This window comes from Mustela erminea, chromosome 13 (genome assembly GCF_009829155.1).
Source record: "Mustela erminea isolate mMusErm1 chromosome 13, mMusErm1.Pri, whole genome shotgun sequence".
NCBI lineage: Eukaryota > Metazoa > Chordata > Mammalia > Carnivora > Mustelidae > Mustela > Mustela erminea.
In genome coordinates, this window is record NC_045626.1 from 20,108,874 (window position 1) to 20,129,871 (window position 20,998).

Consider the following 20,998-nt stretch of genomic DNA (forward strand, 5'->3'; position numbering starts at 1 on the left):
ATTAATCACAGAGAAATGAATATTTGTGTTCACACAAAAACCTCTATATGAATTTTGTGGCAACATATGAATTTTGTAATAGTGAAATACTAGAATCTGATCAAATGTTCTTCAGCAGGTGATTAACTACTCACCTTTAACTAGGTAAATGGATATATACATATCTCAGAAAGCAACTCAGTAATAAAAGAAACAAACTGCTTGTACACTGAGCAATTTGCATGAATATCCAGGAATTTAGGTAGGATAAAAATGCCAATCCCAAAAGGTTGCATACTGTATGATTCCACTTATTTAAGGGGTGCCTGGGTGGCTCAGTGGGTTAAAGTCTCTGCCTTCGGCTCGGGTCATTATCGCAGGGTCCTGGGATCGAGCCCCATGTCAGGCTCTCTGCTCAGCGGGGAGCCTGCTTCCCTTCCTCTCTCTGTCTGCCTCTCTGTCTACTTGTAATCTCTGTCTGTCAAATAAATAAATAAAATCTTTAAAAAAAAAAAAAGATTCGTACTTACAGAAAAGACATATTATGGAAATTCTTATTTAAAAGGTTTTAATCTGGGGCGCCTGGGTGGCTCAGTGGGTTAAGCCACTGCCTTCGGCTCAGGTCATGATCTCAGGGTCCTGGGATCGAGTCCCACATCGGGCTCTCTGTTCAGCAGGGAGCCTGCTTCCCTCTCTCTCTCTCTCTCTCTCTGCCAGCCTCTCTACCTACCTGTGATCTCTCTCTGTCAAATAAATAAATAAAATCTTTAAAAAAAAAAAGTTTTAATCTCACAAGAGGATTATCACAGGAATTCTTTAACTAAACAAATATTTTTCTATAGTAAATTCATAAAGAAAAAAATGAATTTTCTATCTAATATCAAGCAGGAGAATGTTTGAAAAGTAAAACAGATGAGAAGCATGAGCTCACAGTGGCCCCCAGAATCTCCCCAGGTTATTGTTATCTGTCCTGTCCGTGGGCTCCTTTTATAATGTTCCATTTCCTTCCAGAGTGTCACTTCCCCTGTTACTCAAGGACTGGAATTGCTGAGTAGGAAATGATATGTTTTTTTCTCCAGACATCTTTCCCGTGGACATATACTAAGTATGATTATACTAAGAAAATGATCACAAAATGTGATCATTTTGCAAAAAAAAAAAATTGTTCAACATTTCATAACTGCTCATCTTTTAAGTAAAACATACTTTTGTGGGGTTGTTTTTAAGATGAGATCAGAAGGGCAGATGTTAATGGCAAGGTTTATATTTAGATCATACAGAAAACTTATTGCTGGAGACTTCCGTATATTTCTAGGGCACTTGGGGCCTTCCCCCACCTGTGCAAAATAAAAGGTGCAAATCTTCTTATCAGTGCATTTCTAAACCCACAGACAACAGTGCTAAGCACCCAACAACATGACTGACCGAACTGCAGCGCCACAGAGACATCTACTGGCTGGCTTCTTTGCTTCTGGTCTGGCTTTTAAAAGATGATGTGTCATAGGGAATTGTCACTCGCCAGCACCACTCAGCACTGCACGTAAGCCCTGTATGTATGGCTGTGCTGAAAATTATATTGCTCCATATCCTGGGACAATTAATTGCAAATCTGAAGGGAATGACGGGCTCATAGTCCAATCTTCTCATCACATGCACTCCACCGGCTTTTATAGGGCCTCTGATAGCCAAGATGGCAGAGAGCCAACCCTGTCCAACCCAATGAGTGAGGCCGAGGCGGAACACATACAAGGCAATTCACAAATATGACCCAACTGAAAAAATACATGTGGCCACTCGCAGCTTTTCAGATTCTTCCCTATAGCTCAGTTGCATGGGCAGTAATTAGGAAAATAGCTAAGGGTTAGCAGTACTTGTTTGGGACATATTCTTATAGGGACATTGGAAGCCCAGAACGTGAGGTACATTTTTAAGAGGAAAGACCAAAAAACACATCAGTAAGTCCATCAGGCTGTGGGCCCCCAGAAGGCACCTGACCACTTGGACAAGAAAGGATAGAGTCTTCCATATCCCTGCTTCATGATCTGCTGACACTTTGTAACCCTACTTTCATGTTTCTAGAATTTTTCAACTCTTGTTCTGGACTTGCTTCATAGTCATCTTTGGAGGCCTGGTTGTTTTAGCTCTCACTATCGAGAACATATTACCTCAAATACAATTGTGGGGGACAATGTTACAAGCTGAGCTGTATAATATTTGATGGAATTTTGATTATAGAACCAATCTGGCACATATGAGGTGACCCAGGGTCACAAAAGACCCAAATGTTTGACACAAAGAGTTATGATTTATCCCTGTGGCTGTCCTCCCTTGCTTTCTGTGTGAGGAAAAAGCACAAGTTTATGCTGGAAACAAAGACAAAAAGATTACCCGTCTAGCAAATTTCATATAAAATGTATCTCCATTAGTATCTGACAGAACTATATTGATATTGATTTGTAGAAGAGAAATAAAGAGGCACATTTCCTTTGGTTTATTAAAATCGATTTGGAGATTGATCATATTGTCATAAGCATTAGCTATGAGAGAGGATTCCTATTGTTTTTACTAATTATGAAAACAGTCCATACTCATTGTAAAAATTCAAACCCTTTATTATCCCATCATGTTCCACATTAAAAAAAAAAAAAAAAAAAACCACTGCCAAGAGTTTTGTTGTATATCGTTTTGGTGTCTATATGCGTATACAAGTATGCCCACATACACACAAGAGTGAGTATGAAAACATACCATAGACTCTTTGTCACCCATTTGCTACTTCTTTTCTAAATTGATTGTTTCAAACTTCATCTCTTTAAAATGCATTTCTATAATTATCCAGATACTAGGTCTTCCCTAATATCCCCTTTGTTTTTTTTTTTGTTTTGTTTTGTTTTTAGATTTTTTTTTTTTCCAGCATAACAGTATTCATTATTTTTGCACCACACCCCGTGCTCCATGCAATCCGTGCCCTCTATAATACCCACCACCTGGTACCCCAACCTCCCACCCCCCGTCCCTTCAAAACCCTCAGATTGTTTTTCAGAGTCCATAGTCTCTCATGGTTCACCTCCCCTTCCAATTTCCCCCAACTCCCTTCTCCACTCTAAGTCCCCATGTCCTCCATGCTATTTGTTATGCTCCACAAATAAGTGAAACCATATGATAGTTGACTCTCTCTGCTTGACTTATTTCACTCAGTATAATATCCCCTTTGAAAAGACAGTGTTCTTTGACCCACGGTGGTAATCAGAAGGCTTGATTTTCCTGTTGAGGGTCTTTCCCCATTTCTCCTAGCTCATCTATAGGCCTTTTTCTCTTGTTATCTATGGTCTCCTGTAAGTTTTCCTCTCATCCATCAAACCGGAGGGCAATCCTCTTTTCTTCTCATAATGCCATGAAACATTGTTCCCCTCGTCTTACTCAGAGTCACTCAGCAAACAGCAGATAAAGCACCTCCTATATTTCAAGCATTACGTAGATATGAATCAGCAAAATAAACATGAGCCCTGCCCTCTGGATGCTTATAATGGTGCATGTATTTCTTGATTAAAAGGATGTATGAGGAAATCAAGAAACAATGACATCTAAGGGGAATCAGCTAGTAAGTGGCAGAGCTGTCACTGGAACCACTTTCATAATCCACTGATTTAAACACTCATCTCCTTTGGGAAAAAATTCAAAGGGAGAGTTGTTTCTTTCTGATTTTCCTGAATACCTTACACCTGAATTTTCTTTCCATAACCCCACGGGTTTTACTCATCTGTACAGAAAGGCTGGTGGCCACTTACGTCTCCCAGAATAGCTGGAAAGAAGAGAAATACACTGGGAAAGGGGAAGGCCTATGTCTTTATGTTCAATGTGCAAGGATAGTAGTAGAGTCCTCTGATGCTTTATTTTTAATATAAAAATGTTCTTTTATATATATGTGTTCTTTTAAGAATGCAGTTTCCTTTTCATAGTGGGCTTCTAATACCAAGCACATGTAACTCTTTTACTTAAAAAAAACCAACACATTAATTTCAGAAACATTGCCTAAACCTATTTTTAAAATCTCACTTTTCTTGTAGTTTCTATGTACTTCATTATTAGTGAAGTTAAGTGTCTTCCCCCCACTTACAGGCATTATTACAGTTTACTTCTGGGATAAGCACAGTCATAGCCTTTATCCATCTCTTTGTGAATCTAAAAATACATTATGAATTTGAAAATACTCAGTATACGTAAAGAATATTTTTTAAAGATTTATATTTATTTGAGAGAGAGGAGAGGGGAGAGAATGAGCAGGGGGAGGGGCAGAGGAGAGAGAGAATCTACAAGCAGACTCCCCGCTAAGCATGGAGCCCAACCCGGGGCTCTATCCCATGACCTTGGGATCATGACCTGAGCCAAAACCAAGAGTCAGGCACTTAATCGACTAAACCACCCAGGTGTCCCTATAAACAATGTTTGATTTTTTTTTTTAATATATGTAATTATTTTATTTGATAGAGGTCACAAGTAGGCAGAGAGGCAGACAGAGAGAAGGAAGCAGGCTCCCCACAGAGCAGAGAGCCTGATGTGGGGCTTGATCCCAGGACCCTAAGATCATGACCTGAGCCAAAGGCAGAGGCTTTAACCCACTGAGCCACCCAGGCACCCAACAATGTTTTTTAAATTGCCCTATATGTTGAAAATATTTTTCCAGTTTGTTGTTGATTTTGAGTTATCTTCCCTTTTCTGTGCAGAAATTTAAGGACTTTCATGCAGTGCTAAATATGAATATTTATCTTAATAGCTTCTGAGTTTTGATATGGGATATACAGCACCTCTATATAAATATAAATTTAATTTTGTCCCTAATTTTTAGTGAAGAAAGATGACACAGCAGTCAGCATATTTTTACACCATAGCAATTACAGTGCTTAGAAACTGCTGAGCAAATTTCACTTCAATTCTTTCCTTAAATTCATATAGAGTTGAATTTGGGGCACAGCCTTAGATCTAAATAATATAGAAAGAACTTCTTGGAGGTCCAGTGCACAGTATGATGACTATAATTAATAACACTGAATTGTATACTTGAAATTTGCTAAGAGATTGGATCGTAAGTGTTTTCAGCATACACACACAATATAGTAACTATGGGAAATGATGGATATATTAATTAGCTTGACTGTGATTCTAATTTCACAGCATATGCATACACTGAATTATTATGTTATATACCTTAAATATTTCTAAATTTTATTTGTCAATTATACCCCAGTAAAGCTGGGAGAAGGGAAAGAACTTCCCATGTCCCAAGAGAAAATCAGCAAAGCTAAAAGAAAACAAGGTAATTATAGAAATAGGCAGAACATGTAAGAGATGTTACTCTCTCCTACTTTCTCAGATGGCCTTGTTTGTGTGACGCACAAACGCAGCCCCTGTGTGTGTGGCCAGTGACTTCTCCCAAGGCCTGCCGGGGTCTGTGTTGTCAGCCATTTTTATGGCTGATTTAGTGCACAATTGATTGGATTAAGCATGCAGTCATCCACTTTAGACTTTCAGTAATCTGACTGACCATGTGAGACCCTGTGTGACAGAGGTCCCTCAGGCTGATGCTAAGGGCGTAGAAAGGAGAAAAGAGGCTGTGCACTAGCCACAGCCTTTAATGGGACAAAACAAGCTAACAAATATGGACAGCAAAGCCCCTTAGGATGGACAGGGTCATGGAACAAGGATTTTGCTCAAAGCCCAATTACACCCCTTGTTGTCCAGGCGACTTTAGACAAGTTATTTATTTATTTATTTATTCCCTAATATTTTATTTATTTATTTATTTGAGAGAGGGAGAGAGAGTAAGAGGAGAAGGTCAGAGGGAGAAGCAGACTCCCCATGGAGCTGGGAGCCCACCGCAGGACTCTATCAATCCCAGGATTCCGGTCTCGTGGCATGAGCCGAAGGCAGTCACTTAACCAACTGAGACATCCAGGCACCTTAGGCAAGTTATTTAAACCCTTAAGCCTTAACATCCTCCTACATGTAATGGACAAATTAATATCTCTATTTCAGGGTTGTTTTGATCCAATTAAGCAATAATATCTAAAATACACTGAGATGATAACCAAATGTGAAGCAATTTCTTGCGAGACTCCTTCGTGAGTTTCTCTTTCTTCTTTTCGTGTTCCATAATCTCAAGGCCTCATAATTTTGCTATCCATTCAAAAATTATTTTTGAGTGCTTATTTCTGCATAACACACTATGCTATGGGCTACCAGACTAGGATACTATTGAATAAAACATGAGTTTTGCTCTTCGAAAAGCTTATAGATTAATTAGAGAGATAATGATAATGGAAGGCAATATTCATCCAGAAATCATTCTGTGCTAGATGCTTAATCACGTAATTCTCACAGATACCCTACAAACTATGTGCTCTCTTTATCCCCATTTTACAGATTAACAAACAGAATTAGGAAACATCCAAAGCCACACAGCCTCTAAGTGTTAGAACGAAGATTCAAACCCAGATGTCTATGACTTTAGAGCCCACATTTTTAACTAGGTTTAAGCACTGTGTTATATGAAAGGCAATAATATAACTACAACGTGGTAAGTGACATGAGAAATACAGATATATTTGCAGGGAAATTTACAGGAAGGCGGAGACACATTTAGCTGACGCATCAGGAAAGACCTTATATCGAGGATACTGGAGCTATAACTTCAAAAGCCACAATGTATTCATCTGTGCGGAGCCAAGGTAATAGTTTTCCTTTCTGCAGAAATGACTTCAAGTGATAGTGGGGGCCTCGCTGATGACAAGCCCACGTGAGTAAAACACAGGCTTCAAAGTTAAGTGCCCACTGCTGTGAAATAAATGATCTTGTCTGAGGCCTCCAAATGGCAAGCCTGGGAGGCGGAAATTTCCCACAGAAGAGCAAACACTATTTCATCCTTGACTAACCATTAGTGGGGGCCAATCTGTGATCTCGCTCAATGTGTCACAGGCTGTGCCTGTGCTTGGGCGGGGGTGGGGAATGTGACAGCCTAGAAACCATGAGCAAATACAAGGGCTGCTCCTGGAACCATACAGATAATCTCTTTCAAACCAGGATTCCCTATCAAGCCAGGAATTACATGATCTATTCCAGGGAAAGGAAAAGAACAAACATTTCTCTAACCAGTTTTAGGCTAATGCTTTTTGGGAAAAGTATATATCGCAAGTTTTTTTTTTTTTTTTTTTTTTTGTCATCACCACTAAAAACAAAACATGGGGGTGCCTGGGTGGTCGGCTCAGGTCATGATCCCAGGGTCCTGGGATCGAGCACCGTATCGGATTCTCTGCTCAGCAGGGAGCCTGCTTCCTCCTCTCTCTCTCTCTCTCTTTCTGCCTACTTGTGATCTGTCAAATAAATAAATAAAATCTTTTAAAAAATAAAAAATAAAAATAAAAATAATAAAAATAAAAACAAAACATGGTCAGGACGCCTGGGTGGCTCAGTGGGTTAAAGCGGCTGACTCTTGATTTCAGCTCAAGTCATGATCTCAGGGTTGTGAGATCGAGCCCCAAGTTGGGCTCCAAGCTCAGCACGACGTCTGTGTAAGATTCTCTCTCTCTCTCTCCCTCTGCTCATGCTCTCTCTTCCTTTAAAAAATAAAATAAGGAGGGCATGTGATGTGATAAGCATTGGGTATTATATGCAACTGATGAGATATTAAACACTACATCTGAAACTAATGATGTACTATATGTTGACTGAATTTAAATAAAAATAAAAACAGGGCATTGTGGGTTTTTTTTTTAATTAAATGCACTATATTTTAGGTCCTATCAAGCAACTGATAGAGTATCAGTCCTCTCTTCTTGTCCTATTCTTGCTCTACTGTGAGTTACAAACTTTTAGTATCAGCCAGGGACCATGCCAGGATATCCCTGGCCTCTGATTTTCCCTTTTCTACCCTAGTCATGTCCTGTGGACATATCAGTTAAATTTGCTGAAGATGGACCCTTAAAAGGGCCTAACATGGGGTGTCTGGGTGACACAGTTAAACATCTACCTTCAGCTCAGGTTATGATCTCAGAGTCCTGGGATGGAACCCCACACTGGGCTCCCTGCTCCGCAGACAGCCTGCTTCTCCCTCTGCCTGTGCCTCCCCCTCCTTGTATTCTCTCTATCCCTCTGTCAAGTAAGTAAATAAAAAATCTTTAAAAAGGGGAGGGGGCGGGAGGTCCCAGGTGAGAATTAGGTAAAACTCTTCTCTAATTGCCAACTCTCCCATTCCTTGAGGACCCTTAACCTTGCTGATTTGAAGCAGACATTTGTTCCCCTAACATCTGACCTCCTTGAAGGCCACACACCCATGCCTTGTTCAGCCCTGCATCATTTTCTTCTTTTGTTTGTGGAATCCCTTATGTGGCTTCGGATTCCCATGCTCCTACCGTGCTTTTTCTTAGAGCCCAGATTTCCCACCCCTACTTCTGTTTGTCCCACCAGCCAGTCCTAGTAGGACAGCCATGAATGGAGAAGCCTGCTCATCTATGTTGAAATCAAAGTTGACTTCAGGGCAAATAATATTATTTTTAAGTTACATGTTTATAACTTCTATGTGGTGGCAAACAGTACACATGTAACAGGCATAATTTTGCAAATACAGATGCAGTTGAGTAAGAAATATAAATAAAATAAAATGTAAATGATAACATTTCATCCAAAGTCCTTTTAGCACTTGACTGCTCGAGTATTTTTTCACATCATCAGTGGTCTTCCTTGCCTTTGTGCCTCTTTCTTCACCAAAATCTGAAGGAAATTAGTGAGAAAGTTCTTATTTGTGGTTTAAACAAAATAATTTAAATGAGTATGAGAAGGTATATAGTAATATACAGAAGAAAAAAATTCCAAGACTAGCTTCTTAGCCAGGTTGTTAACCGTGGACACTAAGGCCCATTTTGGGGGTAGAACACAGAGGAAAAGGTAAGAGGGTCCTAGATGTGAAGTGTAGACATTCAAACAGCATCCTGGAGGTCTTGTAAGTTAGACCTAGGGTATTTTGGGAGAAACAGATTACTGAGACCAATATCCAGAGGTTCTGATATGATAGGTCTGAGGTTTCATCCAAGAATCAACATTATTAACATGCATCTTAGGTGATTTGTCCACAGGCTATTGAATGAGCAATGCAACTTTGGAGCTAGGGACTGATCTGAGAAAGCTGTCTCCTAGAAGATCAAAAAGTGTGTTGCAAGAAGAGTCAGAGCAAGAGATAGAAGGAAACAATTAAATACAATAAAAAGAATTTAGTCTACATGTGATGGAAGGCTGGATGAGGCGAGCAGCAGAAGTGTCTTTAAAATCTTGTTTTCGGGGCACCTGGATGGCTCAGTCATTAGCCATCTGCCTTCAGCTCAGGTCATGATCCCAGGGTCCTGGGATCGAGCTCCGTGTCCAGCTTCCTGTTCAGCAGGAAACCTGCTTCTCCCTCTCACGCTCCCCATGCTTGTGTTTCCTCTCTCTTCCTGTCTCTCTCTCTCTCTCTCTGTGTCAAATAAATAAATAAAATCTTTTTTAAAAAATAAAATAAACACATGAAATAAAATTTTGTTTTCCACTAACATGTTCTAGATCTTTCTAGCCATCACTGTTCTACTGTTGCTGTATTGCCAAATACATGATAAGCCATTCAGTGTTTAGGAACAGGCTAACTTCAAAGAGTCTCTAACACATTTTACGTGTAAAACTGAGGGTTGCTGGAGGCAAGGTGGGTGGGGGATGGCCTAGATGGGTGAGAGGGATTAGGGAGGGCACATGATGTGATGAGCATTGGATGTTGTATGGAAGTGACTAATCACTAAATTACACTCCTGAAACCAATATTACACTATATGTTAATTAACTAGAATTTAAATAAAAATTTAAAACAAAAAAGTTTATGTGTAAAAATCTTTTATATAACTTATATAACTTTATTACACATCATCATTTTTATTATTTTATTTTATAGATTTTTAGGTTTTTTTTGACAGAGAAAGACATTGAGAGAGGGAACACAAGCAGGGGGCTTGGGAGAGGAAGAAGCAGGCTCCCCGCTGAGCAGGGATCCCCATGTAGGGCTTGATCCCAGGACTCTGGGATCATGACCTGAGCGGAAGGCAGACAGTAACCCACTGAGCCACCCAGGCGCCCCTCAGCATGTTTCTTTAAAGAGAAAAGTAAAACATTATTTTTCCTCTCCCAAACTTTCAGCGTTTCATTTCTTTTTTGCACTTAAAAATGATTTTTGATTCAGAACTTATTTTAGACTTATAGAAAAGTTGCAAAAAATAACACAGAGAGATTCCAAATATCCCTTACCCAGCGGGAAACAGAAAAAGGACATTAGTGGAAAAACTAGTAAAGTTCAAATAAGGTCTTCAGTTAAGAATATGGTATTCATGTTAACTCCTGGCTTGTCACTTAGACACTTTTCTATTAATTAATGTAAACAAAAGCTACTGAGAGGCCATAGGGTAACTTGTGAACCTTGCCTCTTCCTTAACAGAAGCAAATGTTATTTGTATGCATTAAGTTCATGCCATAAGTATATGCCTTCATTTTATCTTTATGCTAGGTGTTGATGGAAAATTACCAGAAGTGTGACTCCTTAAATTACTCAGTTGTAAGATTATTAAAATAATCTCTATGACTATTGCCATTTAAAAATTGGGGGAAGGTGCGCCTGGGTGGCTCAGTCGGTTGAGCATCTGGCTCTTGATATTGGCTCAGGTCATGATCTTGGGGTCATGAGATCGAGTCTTGCTCCAGCCTCTGCATGCACCAAGTCCGCTTGTCCCTCATCTTCTGCTCCTCCCCCCATTTGCACTCTCTCTTTCATATAAATAAATAAAATCTCTTAAAAATTAGGGGGAAAGATTAAAAGTCACTTATGGTTTGTCTCCCTCCCAATCCCATCTTGTTTCATTTACTCTTCTCCTACCCACTTAAGCCCCCATGTTGCATCACCACTTCCTCATATCAGGGAACCAGGTGGTGGGTATTATAGAGGGCACGGATTGCATGGAGCACGGGGTGTGGTGCAAAAATAATGAATACTGTTATGCTGGAAATAAAAAAAAAAAAAAAGAAACATTAAAAAAAAAAAATTAGGGGGAAAGAGGCACAGAAAAGTTAAGTAACTTGCCTAAGATCACACATGGTAAGTAGAGCAGAGAGTCATTCAGACCCGCTACCCGGCCCCTGGGCCCCAGTCTATACTCCAAGATCATCACGTTGTACTGCCTCTATATAAAAATCCACAAGAAGCAGTAATGCCGAATGTAGAATTCTTCTAAGTCCACACTCTAATAACCCAGGGAGACAAAGGACATCTTGGTCTTCCATTTGTATAACCATGAGTCTCACCCTCTACAATAGATTGAAAACACCAATAAACATTCTGTAAGTGAAATACATCAAAGATGTATTGAGAAATTATAACATCATTATGATAAAATCTCTAGTCTGAAATGTTGGGTCAGAAATTTCTCATGAAACTTCTTTCTATTACACTGGAAAACCATAATCAATTATACTCCTATGCTTTAACCTGATTTATTGGAGACAGCACCAAAATAATCTCTTCAACACTGACAAATATCAGTAGCTGTAGATATCACTGTATTGGTATTATAAGTTGGGTATCAGTCAAGGTTTTCAGGTTCAAGCAATGAAACTGACTCTGATGGTCTTAGGCAGAAATAGGGTTCATTGGAAGCATAATAGTAGCTCCCAGAATTAATGAGAGCTTGCCAAACCAGGCTGGTAAAATATAAAAGGCCAAGGAGCAGAAAGGACATCAACTTTGATAGGACCAGCCTGCACAGGCCCCCTTCTCCACCAAATGTCTCCAGGTATCATCACCATTATGAAGGGTGGTTGTCCCTTCTTCCTTCTATCATTTTTCCATGACTTAGAGTCCCAGGGAAAAGTATCTGATTGACCAACCATTGGTCTTTCGCTGGGGTCAGTTTGAGTAATAGGAGCCTTGACCTACACAAAGACAGTTCCCAGGAATCAGAAAGGGGTTTAGTTTCCTGGAAACACAGATGACGACAATGTCAATGTCAATTGTCAATGCCAACTGTCAACGACAATGCCAATTCTGATGCACCAGGGGAGTTTTACATTCATTTCTTAGAGATGAAAAGAATGCAAGGTCGTAGTATTTCTTTTGTCTGTGAGAAAAAATTCTTTTATAGAAACACAGAATGTTAGAATTTCAAAGGTATCCTAGAGCCTTCTAATTGAACCACACACATAATACCAGAAATTCATTTACAATGAAGTAAGATGAACAAATTGCATCAAAACCTATTTATAATTGTTGCAATTAGTAACAGAGCAAAATTAAAACCAGACAGACTTGGGTTCAAATCCTTCTAATACCCCTGACTAGCTGTGTGACCTTCAACAGGTTACTTAACCATGCTGCAACTTTTTCCCCTGTTCTATAAAATGGGAAAACTGATAATACCCATTCACATGTTTGGGAGAAGAGTAATTAATATAATTTATGAAAATCAATGAGAACACTTTTTGGTACACAGCAAGCATCCAACGGCAGTTTTGTTAGGATGCCGTGATACAGTCCCTGTCATTGTCACATCCCTACCGTCATTGCCATCCAGCTAAATTTGCAAACATCCAGTGCAAGACCTATACCTCACAAGACCATGCATCTCACAGTTGCACAGGTCTCATTATCACCAAACTTTTGTCAGTTAAGGAAAGAAGAAAATGTCAGATTGGCAAGGCACATGAGCTCTAGTTTTCTGTATCCTTCCCTGCTGTCACCTGCGCTTGTGCACTGCCATCCTTGACAAAAATGTGTGTCTTCCATCTTCATTTATTTCATTCCACCCACATATTCATTCCATTCGATAGACAATGTTGAAATGATATTCAACAAATAATGTTGACCAACTATGTACACAAATAATTCCACATTAAACTACAAATGTGATGACTTAAAAAAATGTACAGTTTATAGGGTGCCTGAGTGGCTCCACTGGTTAAGAAGCCAACTCGGTTTGGTTTCGACTCAGGTCATGATCTCAGGGTCGTGGGACTGAGTCCCATCAGCGCAGAGTCTGCTTACGGATTCTCTCTCCCTCTCCCTCTGCCCCTTCCGTTGCTTGCACACACACACACTCTCTCTCTTTCTGTCTCTAAAATAGATAAAATTTTTAAAAAGAATATATTGCTTAATAATGGCAGAATATACCCTGAAATTTTGTTTCTGAAACTAACAAAGAGAAAAATTTTACAGACCTAACACTATGAATGTTATGCTAAAATATGCTAGGTTATTTCCCTAAAAATAGTTATTCGTAGTAAATCATATGCTCTCCAAACTAAGTAATTTTGTAAGAAATTATGTTCTTGTTATTAACACTCCTACACTTTACGGCAATATCAAATCACTCCTTCTGAATAGCATAATTTAAATTTTTTGATTAATGAGAAATATGTGTTGTAGAATTTTAAATTAGTCTTGAGAACTTTAATTTTTCCAATAAAAGAGAGTGATTATAAACTATTTGGGAAATCTCTAACATATTTCTTAGCTAATCAAAAACTAGTTATTTAGTGCAATAGAAAATAATTTTAGAATTTGTTGGCTCTATTACATCCTAATTTATAAAACTTGAGATTCAAGTAATATACATTCAGTAGCATCACAAATAAAATAAGATGCAAACAAGCCTTTTTGCTAAACAAGATTTTTAGAGTTTTTGTTCACAACAAACTACCCGCTAGATGGCACTAAATAACTGTTAATTTTTTTTTTTAAACAGGGCCAGTCTATCTGGTCAAGGAAACATAGAATCCTATTAATTGAGGGGACAGTTGTTTCAAACAGCCAGACCTAGTGTCAAAGTCCATGGATTACATGTAAGATGATATTTAAAGTACCATTAAGAGATATTTAATCAAGAAATATTACTGCCGATAGTCATTAGATAGAAACAGAGCTAGATACTAAGAATTCAATGCACATGCTAAAATACAATGATAAAATAAAACAAAATGATTTTTACAATTAAATTGCACTCATTTGAATTCCATCAAAGAAGATTTCACTAATGAAGGCCTGAAATTTGTGTGTTTATAAAGAAATAGAGCTTCTTCAACAACAGGAACAAAAAAATAATGGAAAGGAATTTGAGGAGCAGCAGTTCATATATAATTTGGACTGAGAATTATAATTACTCTTAACCAAGCTCTGGTAGGTAAAAGGTGAATATCAAACCATTTTCACTTACGGATATCCTATCATTTAGACAGATCTTTGTCCAAGGTACTGAGGTAATAATCCATAAAACTAGCAATATTGTATCCTATCCACACAAAGCCAAGACTTCAGAGGAGAGCTCAAAGTTCCTGATAATGACCCAGATATTTGTCAGTATGGAGATACGTGTCCTCCTGTAGAAATATCCCAATCTCATTTGGAGGCTGGTCTACACGATGTCACAAAATGCATCGTCAAACACTAGCTGGCTTTGAAGGCATGGCACTTGCCTATCTTGCCCCCATTTTGTTGTCTAGAAATAGGATAAAGTTAATGGTAGTAACTTTAGGTCAATTCATTCCCCCCTCCCGGCCCCGTTATTCTTGTAGGACCTTAATCCCCAAATTGTGTACGCTCCTAGAGGATTTATGAAGATCCCAAAGGTCTGTTGCCTGTTCAGTAACCATAGTGTTCTCTACATTTTAATTTCTTCTCTAAGCTCCATCTCTGCTCAGCACCTAGCGGGTCCCCCAGGCACTTCTGCTACTTCTGCCAAGTGCCACCTTTGGTACGAAGCACTGTGGTTCTCCATGACAGCTGAGCAGCTGAGGCCACAGAGACACAAAGGCCACATGGTTTCCTGGCAGGTCCTTGCACCCGGCACTGGGTTAACTGCTGCTGGGCCCGAGCTCCAGAGTGAACCCAGAGTGGCAAGGGGCTCCCATCTGCTCGTCACCCCTCCCTCTTCCTTATCGGGTCTACCTCTTCAGCTCTTGGGCCATAGGGATGGAGGAGGGAATGAGACTGGGGGGAAGGCCCGAAGGATCTTGCTTAGCAAGGTGAGAGGCTGCCAAATCATCTGTGGCGTGTTGCAGTTTCTCTGGGTGACACATTCTGGTGGCAGGTGCCACCCTAAAAAAACAGCTCTCAAATCATTAGCAGCCGCCACTCTTTCTCCCATTCCCAACTCTCCCACCCAACGGAATAAGTAACCTATTTTCTGTCTTTATAGAATTGCCTGTTCGGATGTAGAGCCATGCCAAACAGTTCTTGTGCATTATTCTAAAAGAGAGAGAAAGAGAAAGAGAGAGAGAAACTTAGAAGCATTAAGGAACTATAAGCCCAGTTCCAATTAATGAGAAAAAGAGCGAATGAATGGCACTTATAGCAAGCGGCACAGAATGCAATCTGCTCTCACCCATCACTGGGTATTTTGTATTTTCATAGCACTGACAACTTTAGATCTTGTATCTTTTACTCGCTAATATAGGTGTTACTCACAGTCCTTCCTGAAGACGTAACACTCTGTTGAACAGACTTGGGCAAAAATCACAAAATGCTGCCAATGTAGTTGAATTTTAGCTAAGATTATGGAGTATCTTCTGCTTGTGAAGGACATTCATTATGGAACAAGGAAGTGGGACCATTTGGTCCCACCAAAGACTGCTCTTACCTTCTGCCATGAAGACCTGTTGGATATGGTGTTTGCTGTTCCTTCTGTGGGCTTCCAGAGCCCCAGCTGTGAAACAGAAGAAATAATCTCACTAAAGGAAGGGAAGAACAGGGAGGCTTTTAAGAGCTCGCGTTCTATACAAAGCCGGGCTTCGTGTATTCAGTTCATCTCCAACTCCTTTTCCATTGTTTCTCTGCTCCAGTTTTAGAATTTGACTCTGTGGCAGGTTTAGATAAAATGTAATGCTGGGGATTTTTTCCCATAGGTTTTAATTTTTTAAAAAAATTGGAAAGATATACAAAAAATAAATGTACAGTTCAATGACTTATCACAAAACAAACACACTGTAACTTCCTAGGTCAAGAAGTAGAATATTACCAGACTCTCTGAAGTTCTATCTTTTTCAAAATCACTACTCCCTCTTTTCTCCCAAAGATGACTAGTTATCTTAGCTCAGTTCCCTAGGCAAAGACGAAGCATTAATGCCTTATTTGACAGTTCAACCTCAAGCCAATAGGAGGGAAAAGAAATGCAAGGATGGAAAGAGGGGGAGCAAATGCAAGGTGGGGCATCCCCAAGCTTGCTATAGTTTGCCTCCAACATTACACATCTGGTTGCTCAAACACATGGAATATTTTTGTGAATTTTGTGTGACAATGATGCCTGAGCTTTTCAGGCACAGAGGATAGCCAGGCATGAATCTAGAAATGAGGACACAGGCATATGGGGACTCAGGCATGTTTCTAGATAAAGGGACTCCAGCAGCGAGAGGCTGGCAAGGATCAAAGGCTAATGGTGAAATGGACTGAGTTTGAGAAAGCCAGAATTCCCATGCTGAGTGTTTGCCAAATATTCCCAGGCACATGGCAAGACTCACTTCTTGTCCTATTCATGGTGGGGTGAGGGAATGAAGAAGTCTTATTCAGGCCTGAGAGTTGTGAGCAGAAGTTACATCTCTCTCTTCTATTCTAAAGCATTCTTTACAGAGGTCCTACCCACAGAACTCTGCGTGATGGAGACCATTTTGAGATACCATCAGCGAGGGTCAGTGAGCAGGTTTGGAGTAGAAGCCCTACCTTCTGTGCAAGATATGTGTGATAGACATATACCATGCCCCCACAAATTCTCATTTTTAAACCACTAATTTTACAGTGTTGTTTGTGCTGCAGAAGAAGCTAGCCTGCCCTAGTGGCTATAACACTGGATATTGTGGTGTTCCCTGAAGTCCTACCCGTGTCCCATGAGGGAGCCAACATTTGGACATGTGCCAAAGAGTGGATACAAATTAAAGCTAATTCGACGAGAATAATCACAACCTACACATTTCATACCCAGGGAAATAAAGAAATAAATATTTGTTGTGGTAGCCACCCCCTGTTCCTCCCTGTTCTGAACCTCTGGTTTCTGGAAAACCTAGAACAAGAAGGAGGGAAGGTGACCCAGAAGAACAGACTACGGTTTCCTGTCCCTTTCATTTTCCCGAAGCTATGAATCAAATCTAAGCTGAAAAAAGATAAAAATTAGGGTTTTCAACTGAATTATTCTATTTTGGAGAATGATCAAAAAATCATAGATCACCTGAGGTCTCCTGAGGCAAAAAGAGATTCCAGCAGAGCTTTGCAGTAGACAGTAATTTTCACTCCCAATATATATGTTTGGTGAAGGTGTCAAGGCTAGTATCATCCAAGGATATTCTGGAACTCAGAGCCTATAAGAAGAGTGATCTCAAACTTCCTCATTGTTGTTGAGGAGAAAGTGTTCCCCAGGCCGTATATACTATGACTTGTCTAATGCCCCATTCACATTATGATAAACACACACATATGACCATAACATTTTTGCTCTGTCCATTTTCAAATACTAATTGGTTAAATATGATGAATATAAATCTTTCTAAAATACTTTTCCAAAAGTATTAATAATTATAGAATAATTTTTGCATTGTCTCCATGGCTTTATGACAATAAAACCACCACTTTCTCCTTCCACAGAAAGGAGATATATATATATATATATATATATATATATATATATATATATATGTATATATGCTATATATGTTATATATTATTATGTAATATATTAATGCATTATAGAAATATACTAGTTACATATAAAACATTTTAGAGATATAATTCACACTTCACTCCATTTAAACTGATCCATCTGAAATGTACATGTCAATGGTCTTTACTCTATTCACAAAAGTGTGCAACCTTTTTCAGAACCTATTTCTGAACATTTCCACACCCTAGTAAGAAGTGTTGTATTCAAGAGCAGTCCCTACCCCTTATGACCCCAACTTTCCCATTTCCAGCCCTAAGAATAATTTTTTAATATAATTTCTGTCTTTTTTTTTTAAGATTTATTTATTTATTTGGCAGAGAGAGAAAGCATAAGTGGGGGAGAAGAGCAGGCAGAGGGAGAGGGAGAAGCAGCTTCCCGATGCAATGGGGGGCTGGATCCCAGAACCCTGGGATCATGACCTGAGCTAAAGGCAGACGCTTAACTGACTGAGCCACCCAGACACCCCAATCTACTTTGTCTTTATAGAATTGCCTATTCTGGACATTTAATAAAAGTGGAATCATAGGGACACCTGGGCAGCTCAGCGGGTTAAAGCCTCTGCCTTCAGCTCAGGTCATGATCTCAGGGTCCTGGGATCAAGCCCCGCATCGGGCTCCCTGCTCACTGGGGAACCTGCTTCCCTTCCTCTCTCTCTGCCTGCCTCTCTGCCTACTTGTGATCTCTGTCAAATAAATAAATAAAATCTTTTTTTTTTAAAGTGGAATCATAAAATATTCTTTTGTAAGGGACTTAAGCTCACTTAGCATAACATTTTCAAGATGCCTCTGTGATGTCACATGAGTTAGTACTACACTGATTTTTATGGCCAAATAACCTTCCATTGTATGGCTATTTCAAATTTTGCATCTTCATTTATCAACTGGTGGACATTAGAGTTGTTTCCACTTGGGGCTATTGTTAATAATGCTGCTTGAATGATACTAAGTTTTTGTATGGGTACATGTTTCCATTTCTCTTGGGTATATACCTAAGAGTGGGATTTCAGGTCATGCAATATCTCTTTGTTTTCCCTTTTTAGGAAATTCCAGACTGTTTTCCAAGCATCTGCATCATTTTACATTCTCACCAGCAGTGTAGGAGGGTTCCAAATTCAACACTGTCTTTTAATGAAGAAAAAGAAATGGAAATGCTGCAGGTGTATTTATTAACTCCTGTAAATGAGGAAATTTTTTCTACTTGCAATGAGAGAAGATACTGGAGTTCTCTCAGTTCATCAAGAAAACGATTGCACCATCCTAAAGTTCCTAGATTGCTATCAGGGAGCAGTTTAGATCCAAAAACAATCTGGCTCAGATGCAGGAAAAAAACTAATGCTTTCACCTGTTTTCATTTGTGATTTAATTTTCACTTCTATTGAGCAGCTTTGGTTAAATAAAAACATGAGAACTATTTTTATGGGGATAACAATTATCATCTAAGTTTGCATAATGCTAAAAAAAATCAAGGTATCAGAATATATGACTTCCCTTTGAAGTTAAAACTGGGGGAAAAAATTAAGTCTTCTTGCATAAAGTGTCACTATCCATAGCATCTGATATCTAGTGGGTCCTATGCCATTTCAAAAAGGAGCGCAATCAAGTGTCAGTAATGATTTTTATATCCTTTTAAAGGGGGAATCAAATATAGCATCCTAAGTGCCGAGACATTAGAAATCAATATAAAAGATATCTGGGTATTGTATAAATGGTTATGAAAATTACAAGTTCATTTATCAAAAAAGATTACCTGTTCACAAATCCTAATGAGAGATCCCATGTGGTGAACATTTGGCTAATAACTCAGCAGCTGCGGAACATTATAACTTAATTTAATTATTTCCAAAGAGATGTGATCTCTCTGCTACAAACAAAAACACACTAAGGAAAGAAATAGGTCTCTATGTTTCTAACTATTCCAACTGAACCACAGAATGCAGAAAAATATTTACCTTGAACCACCTGTATTCCCAGTGTAATGCTAGGTCCACATCGTCAGTGACAAAGCATCCTGGAGGACAGAAGCAATTATACAGATAATTAAAGGAAAGCAATCACTTGTGCCCCCCCTTTTTCCTCTTTATTCCCCTAGTTATCAGAAAATTAACATGAAGTATTTTTTCTCTTAAAAAATGAACTATATGAGTAATTGTTTTAATATCCTGCTTGATTTTTCTGGAAAGTCCTATCAAGTACGAATTCAATTTTGAGGATTTGTTTGCCACCCAAACTGATTAATTTAAGGACTGATGATTCCCGATCCTGCCATGCGTAGAAAGTGGCATCAAGAGTCTCTCCCTTCATGGGAATCGTCTGAACCAGGAGATACGACCCTGCTAACAACCAAACGCTTGTTTAGTGATAATGTCCTAGATCAAAAATATAAAGCTATGACAACCAGGTTGGGGACAACTGGAACAATCTGAAGATGGATTGTATAGTAGATGATATGAAGGCAGTATTTTTTAACATTCTTGAATAAAGGCATGACAGTGTGGTTACCTCTTTGGAGAGGTGTGCTGAAATATCACAGGTTAAAGTGTCAGGACACCTACAACTTCTTCCCAAATGGTTCAGCCAAACGAAGTCTGAATATAAAGCAAATGCAAGAAAAATAATGATGACGGGGGAATCTAGGTCAAGAGAAATAGGTGTTGCTTCTTTCCATTCTTTTCAGGTCTTCAATTTTTCAAAATTAAAACAGAATTTGGGGAGGAGATAGAAAGAAGACACACCCTTGCTGCCTATGAAAAAACTAAATCCTTTAAATCCTGACTTAAATGCGGTGTGTGTGTGTGTGTGTGTGTGTGTGTGTGTGTGTTATCTTATTATCTGCCCCACTGCGAACTGTCCCTCTCTTGAGTTACTGTAACACTTTCTGGCTATCGACTGAATTAGCAACCAGTCATGTTCTGTTCTCAATAAACATCTGTTAATTCAATTGATTGATGTAGGCTTGAAGCTCAAGGAATCAGTCTCTAACAGATTTTGTAAGAGTTGAGAATAACAACAGTATGACGATGACAGCTGCTGTATATCACATGTTCGTTGTGTGCCTGGCATAGGGCTAAATATTTCACATAAAGCACATCACATTATCTCACTTAGTTTTGATGCAGAATCCTGGGTCGTCTGACAACACATGCAACAAAACCCCGATTTACTTTAGTCAAGCAGTTCTCAGCATGCCAAGGTATTAAAAAAGAATGAAAACCAGGATGCTTTATTTCCTGTGGTCTCACACAACTGGAAGAGTTTAATGGCGTTTGT

At 39.1% G+C, this 20,998-nt stretch overlaps 1 protein-coding gene across 2 annotated transcripts in view; it reads right to left on the reverse strand.

Moving 5' to 3' along the window:
• The window catches only part of RAB27B (RAB27B, member RAS oncogene family), a 190,882-nt gene extending 171,143 nt beyond the window's left edge, over positions 1–19,739 (reverse strand). For both annotated transcript variants that reach the window (XM_032309941.1, XM_032309935.1), the window contains exons 1-2: positions 19,681–19,739; positions 15,666–15,731 (exon numbers count right to left, since the gene is read on the reverse strand). The gene's annotated coding sequence lies outside the window, so the exon portion shown is untranslated. The remainder of the gene's footprint in view (positions 1–15,665; positions 15,732–19,680) is intronic.
• Positions 19,740–20,998: the final 1,259 nt, after the last annotated feature.